Source organism: Crinia signifera, chromosome 7 (genome assembly GCF_055691185.1).
Source record: "Crinia signifera chromosome 7, ASM5569118v1, whole genome shotgun sequence".
Lineage (NCBI taxonomy): Eukaryota > Metazoa > Chordata > Amphibia > Anura > Myobatrachidae > Crinia > Crinia signifera.
In genome coordinates this window covers 162597730-162615396 of record NC_139223.1, presented here as the reverse complement: position 1 = coordinate 162615396, position 17667 = coordinate 162597730, and the positions used below count along the sequence as shown (strand labels likewise).

Here is a 17667-nt window from a genome sequence, read left to right as displayed (position 1 = left end):
ACTGACCTTGTCTCTTGTATGTTGCCTGCCCTTGTAGCTCTGCCTGTTTACTGACCTTGTCTCTTGCACGTTGCCTGCCTTGACCTTGATTGTTTTTTGGAATTTTGCTCTGCCCCTTGCCTACCCCTGGCCTTAGCCTTTTTACTGAACTTTGCCCTGCATGCTGCTTGCCCTGAGCTCAGCATGTTTACTGGATTTGCTCTGCTTGCTGCCCGCCCCGACCTAGCTATAAGAAGTCTCTACTTAGCCTGGTAAAATGTAAAACAATCCAGATGGTGCTTAATAATACATAAAACAAGTATTTAAATAATAATATTTAATAAACATAAAATACATTTATATACAGAAAAAACTCTCAGGGTTAAATAAAGTGTCAGTCAACATATATATAATGGATATCATATATAAACAGTTTAAAAACAGACACTTTCCCTTTAAGAACTCTAGCCCACTCTAGCACCTGAGACATTACTGTGTGCTTTTGTACTGATCCTGGTGCCTGAAGACCTGGGGGCATCCAATCACTTGTGAGCATACAGAACTCCACTGGAATGAAGGCTTGTTATACAGTAGGTGACAACATTGTTGTTCGCTTCTTGAAGTCTACGGTCTTGCCCTAACATACACTTACTGTACATATTTAGGTGGCTCACTGGTCACTGCTGACATTGGTATCTTAACTAGAGCACTGCAGGAACCGGTTCTGCTGCAGATTTTATATTTTACTTTAAATTGTTTTACTGTGGGGGTCACTATGTTTTAATGTTTTACTGTGGGGGCAGTGTGTTTTATTTTTATTACTGGGGGGACCAGTGTGATTTATTATTTTACTGCGGGGGGCAGTGTTTTATTTTATTTTTTTCTGTGGGGGGCAGTGTGTTTTATTATTTTAATGTGGGGGCCAGTCTTAATTATTTACTGTTGGGGTCAGTGTGTTTTATTTATTCACTGTGGGGGCCAGTGTCTTTATTTACTGTGAAAGCTAGTCTGGATTTTTTTACTGTAGGAGTCATTTTTTTTTTTTTTTTACTTTTGGGGGTCAATGTGTTTATTTACTGTGGGGCCAGTGTGTTTTTTTTATGTGTTACAGCAGGGGCCAGTGTGTTGTTGTTTTTCTACTGTGGGTGCCAATGTGGTTTTTTGTTGTTTTTTTACTGTGGGTGCCAATGTGTTATACTTTTTTTTTTTTTTACCGTGGGGCAAGAGTGTTTTTTTTCTACTGTGGGGCCATTGTGGTTTATTAATTCCTTTAGTGGGGGCCATTTTTTTTTTACTGTGGGGTTCAGTGTGTTTTAATGGGGGGGCAGTGTTAATTATTTACTGTGGGGGCCAGTGTGGTTATTATTATATTTTTTTTAACTGTGGGGGCCAGTCTGTTTTATTTATTTTTTTACTTTGGGCGCCAGTGTGTTTTATTTTGTTATTGTGGGCCCAGTGTGTTTTATTTTATTTTTTTTACTGTGGGGACCAATGTGTTTTATTTTTTTTAACTGTGGGTGCCAATGTGTTTTTTTGTTGTTTTTTTTACTGTGGGTGCCAATGTGTTATACTTTTTTTTTTTTTACTGTGGGGCAAGTGTGTTTTTTTTCTACTTTGGGGCCATTGTGGTTTATTAATTTCTTTAGTGGGGGCCATTTTTTTTTTTTTTTTTTACTGTAGGGTTCAGTGTGTTTTAATGGGGGGGCAGTGTTAATTATTTACTGTGGGGGCCAGTGTGGTTATTATTATATATTTTTTTAACTGGGGGCCAGTCTGTTTTATTTATTTTTTACCTTGGGCGCCAGTGTGTTTTATTTTGTTATTGTGGGCCCAGTGTGTTTTATTTATTCACTGTGGGGGCCAGTGTCTTTATTTACTGTGAAAGCTAGTCTGGATTTTTTTACTGTAGGAGTCATTTTTTTTTTTTTTTTACTTTTGGGGGTCAATGTGTTTATTTACTGTGGGGCCAGTGTGTTTTTTTTATGTGTTACAGCAGGGGCCAGTGTGTTGTTGTTTTTCTACTGTGGGTGCCAATGTGGTTTTTTGTTGTTTTTTTACTGTGGGTGCCAATGTGTTATACTTTTTTTTTTTTTTACCGTGGGGCAAGAGTGTTTTTTTTCTACTGTGGGGCCATTGTGGTTTATTAATTCCTTTAGTGGGGGCCATTTTTTTTTTTACTGTGGGGTTCAGTGTGTTTTAATGGGGGGGCAGTGTTAATTATTTACTGTGGGGGCCAGTGTGGTTATTATTATATTTTTTTTAACTGTGGGGGCCAGTCTGTTTTATTTATTTTTTTACTTTGGGCGCCAGTGTGTTTTATTTTGTTATTGTGGGCCCAGTGTGTTTTATTTTATTTTTTTTACTGTGGGGACCAATGTGTTTTATTTTTTTTAACTGTGGGTGCCAATGTGTTTTTTTGTTGTTTTTTTTACTGTGGGTGCCAATGTGTTATACTTTTTTTTTTTTTACTGTGGGGCAAGTGTGTTTTTTTTCTACTTTGGGGCCATTGTGGTTTATTAATTTCTTTAGTGGGGGCCATTTTTTTTTTTTTTTTTACTGTAGGGTTCAGTGTGTTTTAATGGGGGGGCAGTGTTAATTATTTACTGTGGGGGCCAGTGTGGTTATTATTATATATTTTTTTAACTGGGGGCCAGTCTGTTTTATTTATTTTTTACCTTGGGCGCCAGTGTGTTTTATTTTGTTATTGTGGGCCCAGTGTGTTTTATTTTATTTTTTTTACTGTGGGGAACAATGTGTTTTATTTTTTTTAACTGTGGGAACCAGTCTGTTTGTTTCTCCTATTGGGACAATTATGCAGGGTGCAAAACTAGGGTGTAAGGTAGTCTTTTTTCATCTCGTCTTACGAAGCCGTGACCCCTTTATTGCCATGTGTACAGAAGGTACACAGAATGGTCCCGCCTATATTTCAGGTTGGGAGGGGCACATTTAGACGCAGGGAGACCACGCAGGGAGCCCTATTGCCCAGAAGGTGCCCAGAAGTATATACTGGGAGGCATGCTCTGAAACAATATGCTTTTCGGACCCAGCGATGGATCTGGGCAGGGGGATAAGGGTAATTGCCATCTGTAACATTTTAGTCCAGCATACAGCAGCAGAGTGTGGGGTGGTAGTACATCAGGGCTGGGCCTGGATCCGCCACTGCTTGTTACCGGAGTGTGGCATCTTTATTTATGGAAATACTGCCTCATTCACCCATATACATAATATACTGTAAAGTGTTTTTATTCTGTTTTCATTCTATATAATTGTCTTTTTAAAGAGGGAAACAAAATTTCCAATCAGCCCCCCCCCCCCACGCACACGCAATTTGCACATTGTCTTGCCATCATTCCCTGCCAAGAGGATTGGTATAATTAGTAGTAATTGCAGCCGTGTACGTGTTGCGTCACTAAGGCAGGGCTGGCTGCGTTTCAGCGTAGACGCATTCATGTCAGGTCATGTAGCGGATTGTGTTCATACAATTTGGGTCCCCACCCAGGTAAAGTGTAAACGTTTAAGCATCGGTCTGTGTCGGCATTACCCTCCATAACTGGGAAAGAGGCAGGTAAGGAATGATACGTCAGCATTTAGAGTTATTAGGGTTGGGAGGAATAAAGGTGAGTTTACTACCAAGCAGGCCACCCAGACGACTGTCCCTAAATGTGATCACATGTTAAGGTGTGTCATGAATGCAGTATAGTCATTTCTGATCATATGTTCATGATAGAAGAACGTAAGTAAGATAAAAGATGTAAGGTTATAAATATATAAATGTTGTCATTTGCTATGTATCCAACTACGGTGTATCCAACATTATTGTTCTGTACCTTCAGTCGTTGTGTTGGGTGGGGTTCAGGCCTTTTTTCCAGCATCTACTGTATATTTAATGCTAGTTTTCTTCAGTTACCTTGCATATGATCCCCCCCCCCCCCCCCAAAAAAAAAAAAGGTTTATGCTCATTCTAAACCTGTTTTGTCACATTAAATACTACCAAGTCAAACGTTCCGTAGAACCGTAATCTAGGACCATGGAGACGTGCGGAGGCCGCCGACATCAGGTATCTGAAGCTGGGTATACACGGATAGATTTGAAGCCCGATGTGGGCGTTCCCGATCGATGGGAACGACCAATCGTTCAAATCGTTCCGTGCATCGTTAACGATGCGCGTACCCGTGAATCGTTAACGATGGTCTATGATCTTTCCTGCATGCAGGAAGATCATAGACAAATCTTTTGTCAAGTGTATCCAATCGTTCCGTGTGTAAGCACGATGAACGATTTGATACACTCGTTAACGATGTCGGAACGCTTCCGACATCGTTCCGTGTGTACCCACCTTTAGAGACCCCCAGATAAAGATAAACAAGGGCTTCTATCTTCTCCCCAATATGATGGCAGTAGACAAAGAAAGCAGAGTCAATTCAGGAACACGGAGGCCTACCTGTCGGCATAGAAACAGACACGCCTCTGCCGGTAGGTCCAATAGGGTGCTGAGGCCTTTCTGGTGGCAATGGCACAACGCGGAGCCCAAATCTCAATGCTAATGAACAAAGCAGTCCCAAAGGTTGTGCCTAGTACAGCATGGAAACGGGCGCATTACACTGGCAGGGACCAGCACATTACACCAGCAGGGACCAGCACATTATACTACCAGGGACCAGCACATTATACCACCAGGGACCAGCACATTACACTACCAGGGACCAGCAGATTATACCAGCAGGGACCAGCACATTATACCAGCAGGGACCAGCGCATTATACTACCAGGGACCAGCACATTATACTACCAGGGACCAGCAAATTATACTACCAGGGACCAGCACATTATACCACCAGGGACCAGCACATTATACTACCAGGGACCAGCACATTATACTACCAGGGACCAGCACATTATACTACCAGGGACCAGCACATTATACCACCAGGGACCAGCACATTATACTACGAGGGACCAGCACATTATACTACCAGGGACCAGCACATTATACCACCAGGGACCAGCACATTATACCACCAGGGACCAGCGCATTATACTACCAGGGACCAGCACATTATACTACCAGGGACCAGCACATTATACCACCAGGGACCAGCACATTATACTACCAGGGACCAGCACATTATACTGCTAGGGACCAGCACATTATACCACCAGGGACCAGCACATTATACTACCAGGGACCAGCACATTATACCACCAGGGACCAGCACATTATACCACCAGGGACCAGCACATTATACCACCGGGGACCAGCACATAATACTACCAGGGATCAGCACGTAATACTACCGGGGACCAGCACATTATACTACCGGGGACCAGCACATTATTCTACCGGGGACCAGCACATAATACTACCAGGGATCAGCACATAATACTACCGGGGACCAGCACATTATACTACCGGGGACCAGCACATTATACTACCGGGGACCAGCACATAATACTACCAGGGATCAGCACATAATACTACCGGGGACCAGCACATTATACTACAGGGGACCAGCACGTTATACCACCGGGGACCAGCACATTATACAACCGGGGACCAGCACATAATACTACCAGGGATCAGCACATAATACTACCGGGGACCAGCACATTATACTACCAGGGACCAGCACATTATACCACCGGGGACCAGCACATTATACTACCAGGGACCAGCACATAATACTACCGGGGATCAGCACATAATACTACCGGGGACCAGCACATTATACTACCAGGGATCAGCACATAATACTACCGGTGACCAGCACATTATACCACCAGGGACCAGCACATTATACCACCGGGGACCAGCACATTATACCACCGGGGACCAGCACATTATACCAGCGGGGACCAGCACATTATACTACCGGGGACCAGCACATTATACTACCGGGGACCAGCACATTATACCACAGGGGACCAGCAAATTATACTACCAGCACATTATACCACCAGGGACCAGCACATTATACCAGCAGGGACCAGCACATTATACTACCAGGGACCAGCACATTATACCAGCAGGGACCAGCACATTATACTACCAGGGACCAGCACATTATACTACCAGGGACCAGCACATTATACCACCAGGGACCAGCACATAATACCACCAGGGACCAGCACATTATACCACCAGGGACCAGCACATTATACCACCAGGGACCAGCACATTACCAATGCATTGCACTAGCTGCCCAAAAAACAGTGTGTGCGCTAGGGATGGGTAATCATATGATGTTTCATCGGTAACATCGGATTTATGGTTCCAATGTTCGATGTTTAACCCTGCGATGTTGAGGATCCAATGTTTCATCAACATCGCTAGATTTCTCCCCCGATGTTTTTCTCAATCTTCCAATGTTTTTTTCTTTTGTGTTTGCAGCCAGCTCACACTCTCCTTGATTTATATTCATTAAAAACTTAAGAGACTGATAAAAAAAACATTAACAAACATGACATTATCACTGCTGGCTGGGCTTTCATATGTGTGTGTGGCTGTGTGCTGCTGCTGTGGGTGGTAGCTGACAGTGAAAGACAGTCTGGCCAGCCATTCAGCAGCAGCACACAGGACAGCCCCACCCCTGCCTCACTGCAACTGGTGCTGTTAGTGAGTCACTGTCGCACAGGTCTGGTTTGCATATCAGTGCTGATATACAGACCACACTGTGCTAGAAGCACTACAGCAGACAGCGACACCCCAGGCAGGGAAGAGGAACTGCATGGGTTTTCAAAGATAGTGGGTGCTAGAATGAACAGTATAGTACGATAGTCACTAGTAGTGACATTATGGTAAACTCCCTTCATATCTATTTAAGTTTCCTATATAGCGCAGCATATTCACTTGCGCTTTACAATAAGAGACAGTGATACAACAAACAGGGTATTTACAGTCAGTCAAAGGTATGAGGGCCCTGCTCGCAAGCTTACAATCTATCAATTGATTTATTATTATGCAGCAAGTATATCACAGCACCTTACAAAGGGCCTGATTCAGTTGTGGATGCAGACATTTGCACAGTTTATTTCTTTGAAATGCAATGTCAGCCACACTGCACATGTGCAGTGACTTACAGCGGACGCAGATACTGAGTGACAGGTACAGTAGTTTCTATTTGAGGGAGGGGATGGGGGCAGGTTTGTCAAATGCAGACGTGTTTCAAACATTAATTTGCAGTTGCACTGGCTCCAACGTCTTTGTTCTGATGGTTATTCTAAGCAACAATAGGGTTGCTCATATGTTTGATGTTGGCAATGTTGCATCTTTTATACTTAAGTGGTGGATTTGAGAGTGCAACTGCACCCACCCCAACAAGATAAACTTAATAGAGGGATTATTTATCATTTCAGAAGCTTATTAGTGTATTATATGCTTTGGTAACCAGTTTATTTTAAAAAATATCGAAACATCGGTTAACATCGGGTTCACAGTACCAATGTTTAGGTCTAAATGATGTTTTGTAACCAATGTTGTAAAACATCATTTGACCGTTGTTTTCTTTCGATGTCCCATCCCTAGTGTGCGCCCAGAAAACTATGTATGTCCCCATGTGAACGCAGGCGTGTTGAAGCCTGTTCAAGGCAGGGAGCTGATGTCACATGACTTCAGCTCCCGCCCGAATTCCACCCTGTCTGTGGCAAATAGAAGACAGTCCAGACTTTTATTTGAGAAATGGATAAAAAAAAATCATTGTATAGTCCGCGACCATCGAATCAGTTTTTGCCCGTATGTAAGCACACAGAAACGCGGCCATTCGCCCGGGGGCAATAGGCGGGCGTTCATGCGTCCGGTGGCCAGTGTTTACCCTCTAAGACGCATAGATTCACTGCTTAGCGACCAACCTGAATCAGGCCCTTAGTGTGAAAGGGGCATAAGTCGCACTGCGTGCGTTCTCCAACGTTGGCGAATGACCCTTTGCGAAGCTCCCATTGGAACCAGAAAACAAGACAAGGAATACAAGGCGCAGGAACCTCAATGTATTAACCCAGAAGGAAAGCAGGCAGAAGGGGCGATGGGATAGATTACACCCGCACAGAGGGAGCAGGAGGTGGATACAGTACCGGGAAGACAGACACAATGACTGTCACATTACAGAGAGACAACTGTAGACAAAGGAAGATGAAATAGGCAGACGCAGGCAGGCACATGGGCGCTGGACGGAACAAAGGCTGCAAGACAATAGATTAGGCACAGCGAGGAGATGCGACAGATCCGTAACAATTCCCTGCACCAGAGGCCGCACGCTACTCCCGCCGACCCCAAATAACAGAATATCCGACAGCAGCCTCCGCTTCCAGCAGGCAGAGTGTATTTAATTCCTGCGTTTATGAGTCATTTAGTCATTCCCTAACGAGCGGAAACGCATTTCCACCCCCCGCTCCCTGCTGTTTTGTGTTCTATAAATACCGCACTAGTTAAAATAAATGGGGCAGGTAGGAGCGGGGAGAGCGGCTCGTTTGGCTTTTTGGCGCACACTCTATTTATTTTTATTGTCATAATCCTCTTGTGACTTTATTTTATGAACTACCCGGTTATTCCTGTGCTGCAGAATTACACACTGAGCAGAAACATCTCCAGGCCCCCTGTAAGGTCTTTATTCTGGCAGATTTGCGGCCTTGCGAGTCCCCCCAGACTCCGCCCTCCATTCGCAGCCTTGGGTGCTGGGGGGGGGGGGGGGGAATCATTCGGTCTATATGGCGTCTCTGATCTGCAGACGCCCTGTGTGAGGACAAGACGGGCATCTGACATCCACACCATTAGGGAATTACCACTGGAATGGCTGTAGCGTTCTCACGGGAACGCCCATGAAATGATGTGCGTTCCCATAGGCCCGCCTCCCCATGTCCCTCTGTGCCCCCCGCTCAGACTATGCAAGCGATGTGGGTGCTCCTGCACAGCAGCTGCACATGTGATGAGCTCTGGGGCCGAAGATTTGGATTCGTCCCCGAAATTTGGATTTGTCAAACAGCGGTGAAAGGATTTGGATTTTTTTCAAAAATTGTCGAAAAAGCCCAAATTGCATTTTTTTTTTGCATTTTTTTTGTCCCTAGAGTAATATTAACCTCAATAACATTGATTTCCATGATTGAATGAAAAGAAGAGAAAAATGTATTTGTTTTTTTTTTATATTTATTAGTTTAATTTGTTTTTAATGCGCAGCTTGTATAATGTTGCGTGAAGACCGAATAATCACACACAGACCTTCTGACAGTATACTGTATACTATGGGTACAGTACACACAAACAATGTATACAGAAGAGAAAAATTGATTTGGATTTTTTTACTTGATTTATTTTTTATGCGCAGCTTGTATAATACTGCGTGGACACAGAACAATCACACACGAAACTTGGGGTGGATACTATTGGGGTGCAGTTATATACAGCAAAAAAATAAAGAAAAGCAAAAAATATATATATTTTATTTTGTATTTTATTTTTTTATGGACGGGCCTTGGATAACACTGCGTGGATCGTGGAGGCAGAACAATCACACACAAAACTTGTTCTGCTTCTGACAGTAGCACAGTATATATGTATAGTGTATTGGATTGCAGTGCAGCACACCACAGTGACCACACACCACAATGAAAAAAAAAAAAAATACAGTGAAAAGCTGACTGACAGCCTGCCTGTGTATCCCACTACACTGACTGAGAGCCTGCCTGTGTACCCCACTACACTGACTGACAGCCTGCCTGTGTACCCCACTACACTGACTGACAGCCTGCCTGTGTACCCCACTACACTGACTGACAGCCTGCCTGTGTACCCCACTACACTGACTGACAGCCTGCCTGTGTACCCCACTACACCGACTGACACCTGCCTGTGTACTGTACCCCACTACACTGACTGACAGCCTGCCTAACACATGACCAGTACAATTACTACAATATAATTAAGTGAATATATATAATATATATAACCCAGCACACAAACCCCTCTGCTCTGAGTCTGCACTGCACTGCCACAAACCCCTCTGCACTGCACAACACCCCTCTGCACTGCACAACACTCATCTGCACTGTACAACACCCCTCTGCACTGCACAAACCCCTCTAGTCTGCACTGCACAACAACTCTCTGCACTGCAAAACACCCCTCTGCACTGCACAACACAACACCCCTCTGCACTGCACAACACCCCTCTGTCTGCACTACACAACACCCCTCTGCACAACACCCCTCTGCACTGCACAACACCCCTCTGTCTGCACTGCACAACACCCCGCTGTCTGCACTCTTTCTGCACTGCACAACACCCCTCTGCACTGCACAACCCAACACCCCTTTGCTCTGAGTCTGCACTGCACTGCCACAAACCCCTCAGCACTGCACAACACCTGTAGTCTGCACTGCACAAACACCTGTAGTCTGCACTGCACAAACACCTGTAGTCTGCACTGCACAACACCCCTCTGCACTGCACAACACCCCTCTGTCTGCACTGCACAACACCCCTCTGCACTGCAAAACACATCTAGTCTGCACTGCATAATACCCCTCTTTCTGCACTGCACAACACCCCTCTGCACAACACCCCTCTGCATTGCACAACACCCTTCTGTCTGCACTGCACAACACCCCTCTGTACTGCACAAAACCCCTCTGTCTGCACTGCACAACACCCCTCTGTCTGTACTCTTTCTTCACTGCACAACACCCCTCTGTCTGCACTCTTTCTGCACTGCACAACACCCCTCTGCACTGCACAACACAGCACCCCTCTGCACTGCACAACACCCCTCTGCACTGCACAACACCCCTCTGCACTGCACAACACAACACCCCTCTGCTCTGAGTCTGCACTGCACTGCCACAAACCCCTCAGCACTGCACAACACCCCCTCTGCACTGCACAAAAACCCCTCTGTCTGCACTGCACAACACCCCTCTACACTGCACTGCACAACACCCCTCTGTCTGCACTCTTTCTGCACTGCACAACACCCCTCTGTCTGCACTGCACAACACCCCTCTGCACTGCACAACACCCCTCTGCACTGCATAACACCCCTCTGCTCTGAGTCTGCACTGCCACAACACCCCACTTCACTGCAAAACACCTCTAGTCTGCACTGCATAATACCACTCTGTCTGCACTGCACAACACCCCTATGCCTGCACTGCACAACACCCCTGTGTCTACACTCTTTCTGCACTGCACAACACCCCACTGTCTGCACTCTTTCTGCACTGCACAACACCCCTCTGTCTGCACTCATTCTGCACTGCACAACACAGAACCCCCCTGCACTGCACAACACAGAACACCTCTGCACTGCACAACACAGAACCCCTCTGCACTGCACAACACCCCTCTGCACTGCACAACACCCCTCTGCTCTGAGTCTGCACTGCCACAAACCCCTCAGCACTGCACAACACCCCTCTGCACTGCATAGACACCTCTAGTCTGCACTGCACAACACCCCTCTGTCTGCACTGTACAACACCCCTCTGTCTGCACTGCATAACACCCCTCGGTCTGCGCTGCACAAAACCCCTTTGCACTACACAACACCCCTCTGCACTGCACAGCACCCTCTGTCTGCACTGCACAGCACCCGTCTGCACACTAATGAATGATCGATGACAAGTTCAAGTTCAACACCCCAGTGCACAACGCCCAGACCCACCACGAGCAGAGCTGTGTGCAGCTGGAAGCGTGACTGTGAAATGGCGGCGAATTCTCGGGACGCCGAGCTTTTATAGTCACAAGAATCTGATGCCAGATTCCCGCATTTGGCTGCGGGGTTTCCAAACAAACCCGGAAACTCGCAAGCGTGGCTCGCGGGACGTCAGGCCGGCTATGTTCCGAGCGGTTCAGATTCCAGAGAATCCGAACCGCTTATCTCTAATACAAACGTATGCGCATGTGCAGTCTGAAACAATCGGTCCCTAGTACCTATTGAATTACAATAACCCTCTAAGGCCAGCGACACTCAGTCTGTTCATTGTTTCCAGGTGCAGCCGGCATTAGGACGCAGATTGGCGCTGTGCCCTCCCCTGACCCCCATTCTGCTACCAACACCCCATTTAAGTTTCATTTGCTGATGTTTTGCTGCTTAATGAGAAAGAAGCAGATCTGAGCATCACGTTGCATCATGGTTCTTGTAGTGCGCCCCGGCTCGGGGGTGTGCATCCGGCAGTGTTGACACTTGTACAGCGATCTGCACATGCGACAAGGGACTGGATCATGGTAGCTGCCCACTTCGCTGTTGCTAGGCCGTGCGATGTTTGAGTTAGACCAATCACTGAGGGCTTATGAGATGGCCTTATATTAATATACATTGCCGCGGTTTCCTTTATATTACTTTGGATGTGTTCCCGGTGTCCTTGTCCATTAGGGGTCACATTAAAAGAGTTATATCCTCCATGCTGATTCAGTTCCTGGAGCAATGTCTTTTTTAATCCAAAGGCACCTAAAGGGATACTGGAGTCCTGATCCTTGGGTGCGCGCGAGGGGACGCACGCTTGTAATGTAAAACATTATTCTTATCCCTTCGTATCTTTTTGTTACTGGTTTGTGGCATTGCATTACTTACTTTTATCTGCATATTTATTATAATTAGAGTTCCGTAAAAAAAACCTCAGTGTTTTTTGGGGGGTATTTTTTGTTTGTTGCTAAAACAAGATGTTGAAAGCATCGGCAGTAACGCAACCTCATGGTCTGATACCGTAGGTGGGAAGTCATGGGGCAGATTACTGAGTTATTATGGGGATCTGAGAGATAAGACTCATATGAAGTTTCTGTTACATAGGTCCTACAGTAATTCAGACCTGTCAGCAAAGCTGCAATTTAAACAAATGGACAAAACCATGCTGCGCTGCAGGTGGGGCAGATGTAATGTGCAGAGAAAGAGAGTTAGATTTGGGTGTTGTGTGTGAGCAAACTGATATCTAAATTGCAGTGTTAAAGACTAAATCAGTTTTTATTCTGGAAAGAAAAAGGTGTGTCTAGATGCGGTGCACCACAAGTAGAGTAAATGTACAATAAAATATAACTTTTATTCATTCAAAATTTAAAACAGCACTTTGTCTCATATATATATAAAAATATATTTATACACACACACACACACACACACACACACACACACACACACTACACATATTTCTCTCCCGTCCCGGGTACTGTTAATAACACTTTATCACAGCATCAGTTATTACAATGAGGCCCGCTGTGTCTGGGACATGAGATCTATATATGTATATTGGTTGGCTAGCCCGCACAGTAATCCTTAACTAACGGTATTGATCAGCGGAGTGGCGCGGTGTTTAGTAATGAGCGATTGTCTGGTCCCCGTTCAGACATTGTAGACGCAATGCTACACAAGAAAGATATTGCTGTACATAGGATAATTCTGCTGTTATAATAACTACAGTATTCATCTTGTGAATCTCTGATACTTTTGGAGGCATAAGATTTTATGCTGAGTACACACTATATAGTCAAATTGCAGAGCACATAGTGCAAATCGCCGCAGCCGATCCTGATTCAATCCCTATGCGCAACCCCGTAGCATCAGAATCATAAGTAGAAACTGACTGTGCAGCATGGCCCCTGCTCCAACCCCCCACTGCCAGCCGATGCCGCCCCCCGCCAGGTCCCATCCGCCACCGGTATCAAATTGATATCGGCAGCCACCAATTGCACTGTGTGTACACACCCATAGTAATGACAACACCTATTCACCAGCTAAGTGATTTGGGAAATGTGACCGTTAGTAATGACAACACCTATTCACCAGCTAGGTGGTCTGGGAAATGTGACAGTTAGTAATGACTACACCTGTGCACCAGCTAGGTGATCTGGGAAATGTGACCGTAAGTAATGACAACACCTATTCACCAGCTAAGTGATCTGGGAAATGTGAGTTAGTAATGACTACAGCTGTGCACCAGCTAGGTGGTCTGGGAAATGTGACAGTTAGTAATGACTGCACCTGTGCACCAGCTAGGTGGTCTGGGAAATGTGACCGTTAGTAATGACTACACCTGTGCACCAGCTAGGTGGTCTGGGAAATGTGAGTTAGTAATGACTGCACCTGTGCCCCAGCTAGGTGTTGTGGTAAATGTGACAGTTAGTCATGACTGCACCTGTGCCCCAGCTAGGTGGTCTGGGAAATGTGACAGTTAAGGAGCCCACACACGCACCGTTGCCGGCGGTGCAATGCTGTACGATGGGGTGTGCGCTCCCGCGGCACCTCATCGTACAGTACAAAAAGTATGTGCTGCACATACTTTTTGTACTAGCTTTTTCTAGCACAGCATCGCATCGCATGCACATCGTATGCACAAGGCATACGATGCAATGCTATGTGTGCTAGTTAAGCCCACAACGCACGCCGGGATTGGTGCGTGTGTGGGCTCCATTAGTCATGACTACACCTGTGCACCAGCTAGGTGATCTGGGAAATGTGACCGTAAGTAATGACAACACCTATTCACCAGCTAAGTGATCTGGGAAATGTGACAGTTAGTAATGACTACAGCTGTGCACCAGCTAGGTGGTCTGTGAAATGTGACAGTTAGTAATGACTGCACCTGTGCACCAGCTAGGTGGTCTGGGAAATGTGACCGTTAGTAATGACTACACCTGTGCACCAGCTAGGTGGTCTGGGAAATGTGAGTTAGTAATGACTGCACCTGTGCCCCAGCTAGGTGTTCTGGTAAATGTGACAGTTAGTCATGACTACACCTGTGCCCCAGCTAGGCGGTCTGGGAAATGTGACCGTTAGTAATGACTATACCTGTGCACCAGCTAGATGGTCTGGGAAATGTGAGTTAGTAATGACTGCACCTGTGCCCCAGCTAGGTGTTCTGGTAAATGTGACAGTTAGTCATGACTGCACCTGTGCCCCAGCTAGGTGGTCTGGAAAATGTGACAGTTAGTAATGACTACAGCTGTGCACCAGCTAGGTGATCTGGGAAATGTGACCGTTAGTAATGACTATACCTGTGCACCAGCTAAGTGGTCTGGGAAATGGGAGTTAGTAATGACTGCACCTGTGCCCCTGCTAGGTGTTCTGGTAAATGTGACAGTTAGTCATGACTGCACCTGTGCCCCAGCTAGGTGGTCTGGGAAATGTGACAGTTAGTCATGACTACACCTGTGCCCCAGCTAGGCGGTCTGGGAAATGTGACAGTTAGTAATGACTGCACCTGTGCACCAGCTAGGTGGTCTGGGAAATGTGACCGTTAGTAATGACTGCACCTGTGCACCAGCTAGGTGGTCTGGGAAATGTGACAGTTAGTAATGACTGCACCTGTGCCCCAGCTAGGTGGTCTGGAAAATGTGACAGTTAGTAATGACTGCACCTGTGCACCAGCTAGGTGATGTGGACAGTTTTTAGATCTCGAGGACTGGTTTGGCCACCCCCTGCTCTACACCATCTCCATGGAAATACCATATATCCTTAAATAGAAGTCATATATAAAAATGTATCCGCTTTAAATCAACCACATAATAATAATATAACAAATAATTCATAAATAATTATGAATAAAAAATAAAACTAAAAAATCCCCTTCCACGAACCCTCTGCCCCAATCCTACAGTATGTGATATTTCCTAATGTGTCTATAAACCTGCGGCTGCTCCCAGCTGCCTGACGCCCACAACAAATATGTATTAAAATCATTTGGAATCGGAGCAGATGAATGTTTAAATGTATCACTGGTCTCAAAAAAGTGCCAGTGTCACCCATTCTTGGCAGGGTAACCTACCTCCTGTAGCACCTGGTCGCTCCCACCTATACTATCATTCACTGCCCATAATCTTTTTAGCTGTATAATCCTATATTGTACATGACTATAATGCTCTTGTCTATGTAATCCTCTCTCCTGCCTAAATAATCCTGTTATCTATATTGAATCTAACCTCTATCTGCCGGTTATCGATTTTCCCATAAAGAACCTATAAACTAGAGCAACATTTCCAAAGTACATCATTTATTCTCCTGCAGTCCGGCCTCTGGCCTGAGCCTGCGGACGCTGTAATTGCTGGTTGCTGGTGATGGGCACTGGGACTGCGGACGCACTAATTGCTGGTTGCTGGTGACGGGCTCTGGGACAGCCAGTGACAGGTGTCATCGCAGTGTCAATCCGCAGTGATTATCACTGCAATCTCCTATAAGGCTCCGTGTGAGCTGCTGGATTGTGATTCCATATATTGAGACCAGTGGCGGAACTTGTGGGTTGTGGGCCCAGGTGCAAAAATATAACTTGGGCGCCCCTCACCCACCCTAATCCAAGTTCACAATATGCAACACAGTAGTGAGTCATTAGGGGAGGCAGAGGGTGAAAAGGGAGTTGCAGGGGGAGGCAGAATGAGACAGAGAAAACAGTGGGCGGGGCTAGGATGATGTGAATCAGCACAAAATATGTCATCACTCATTTAGACCGCCCACTTTTGTGGCCGGCTGTAGGGGGTAAGTGGGGGGCTGATGTATGCAGCAGGGGCCAGGAGACTTGTGTATTTTCCTGGGGGGGGGGCAGGAAGGGCCATGCGATTTCCAGGAAGTGTTTCGGCAGAGTAGGCGAGTATGTTGTGGTGAGAGATATAGGGAGGTCAGAAAACTGGCGCTGCCGAATACGTATAGATCAAGGAATTGCTCGCCAATCCATGTGTTTTTAGCAAAATTGCAGGTGTTTTCACATGTTTTTAAGTCTCTTTTCGCCGATGCCAATTTGACCTTAAAAAAAAAAAGGGGGAATTGGCGCCTGCGAAAAAAGCCTCAACGCTGAAAGCGCTGCAATTGATTACTAAAGTCCATTTGTTTTTTTCAGTTAGCAGAAAAAAATGGACTTAACTGAATAGCCCCCCTACTGTAGAGAAATAAAGTACCACCCAGTCAGCTTCTAACTGCCATTTCATGGGCTGTATTTGAAAAAAAAATGACAGTTAGCTTGGTCCTTTATCTCTCTTGGGGCCAGGTGCACTAAACTTTAAAAGGGATCAAGTGGAGAGTGGTAAACAACCAGCCATTCAGCTCCCAACTGCCACGCCGCAGGCTGTGTTTTAATAAATGACAGTTGGGGGGTTATCTGTCCTTTACCTCTCTCCAAGCTTTGATACAGCTCCCCAAAGTGATAAAGTATAGAGAGATAAAGCGCCAGCCAGTCTGTTCTAATGGCGAGCGTTTGAAAAATGACACAAGCTGGTCGGTACTTTATCTCTCTCCTCTACAACACTCTCAAAGTCGTAGTACTGCTCCTTACAGTTCATTTTTCTATCACAGCCTGTAACATGGCAGTTAGGAGCAGATTGGGTGAGACTTTATCTCTCTCCCGGGCTTAGTACATGTTTGCTGATGCACAGAGCATCCTTTGTGTGGTGCACTGTGCATACCATCGATGGCTGATACATCGAATGCTCTACAAGCGATGGTTGCATTCCATTGCCCCCTATTCTGCGGCACTCACCTGATGTCCGCCCTAGCAGAGAGAGTAAAGACATGCTCCAAACATGAAGCCTATTACTACTAGTGTGAGCTATATTAAGCTTCGGATAACAGAAACATGGAGACCAATCAGCTTATAGCTGTCATTGATCTGTTCATCTAATGCCAGTTAGTAACCCCCCCCCCTTTCCTGCCCGCTAGCTACCCCAGCATACGTACCAATCGGGATACCAGCAGTCAGTAGTCCAGTGCCGCGGCCGGCCCTGATGTATC

The 17667-nt window shown here is 45.8% G+C and overlaps 1 protein-coding gene across 1 annotated transcript in view; it reads left to right on the top strand.

Annotated features, from left to right (window-relative positions):
- The first annotated feature begins 484 nt into the window (after nucleotides 1-484).
- CPO (carboxypeptidase O) overlaps nucleotides 485-17667 on the top strand; it is a 104130-nt gene continuing 86947 nt past the window's right edge. Inside the window, exon 1 of the mRNA XM_083154215.1 lies at nucleotides 485-569. The gene's annotated coding sequence lies outside the window, so the exon portion shown is untranslated. The remainder of the gene's footprint in view (nucleotides 570-17667) is intronic.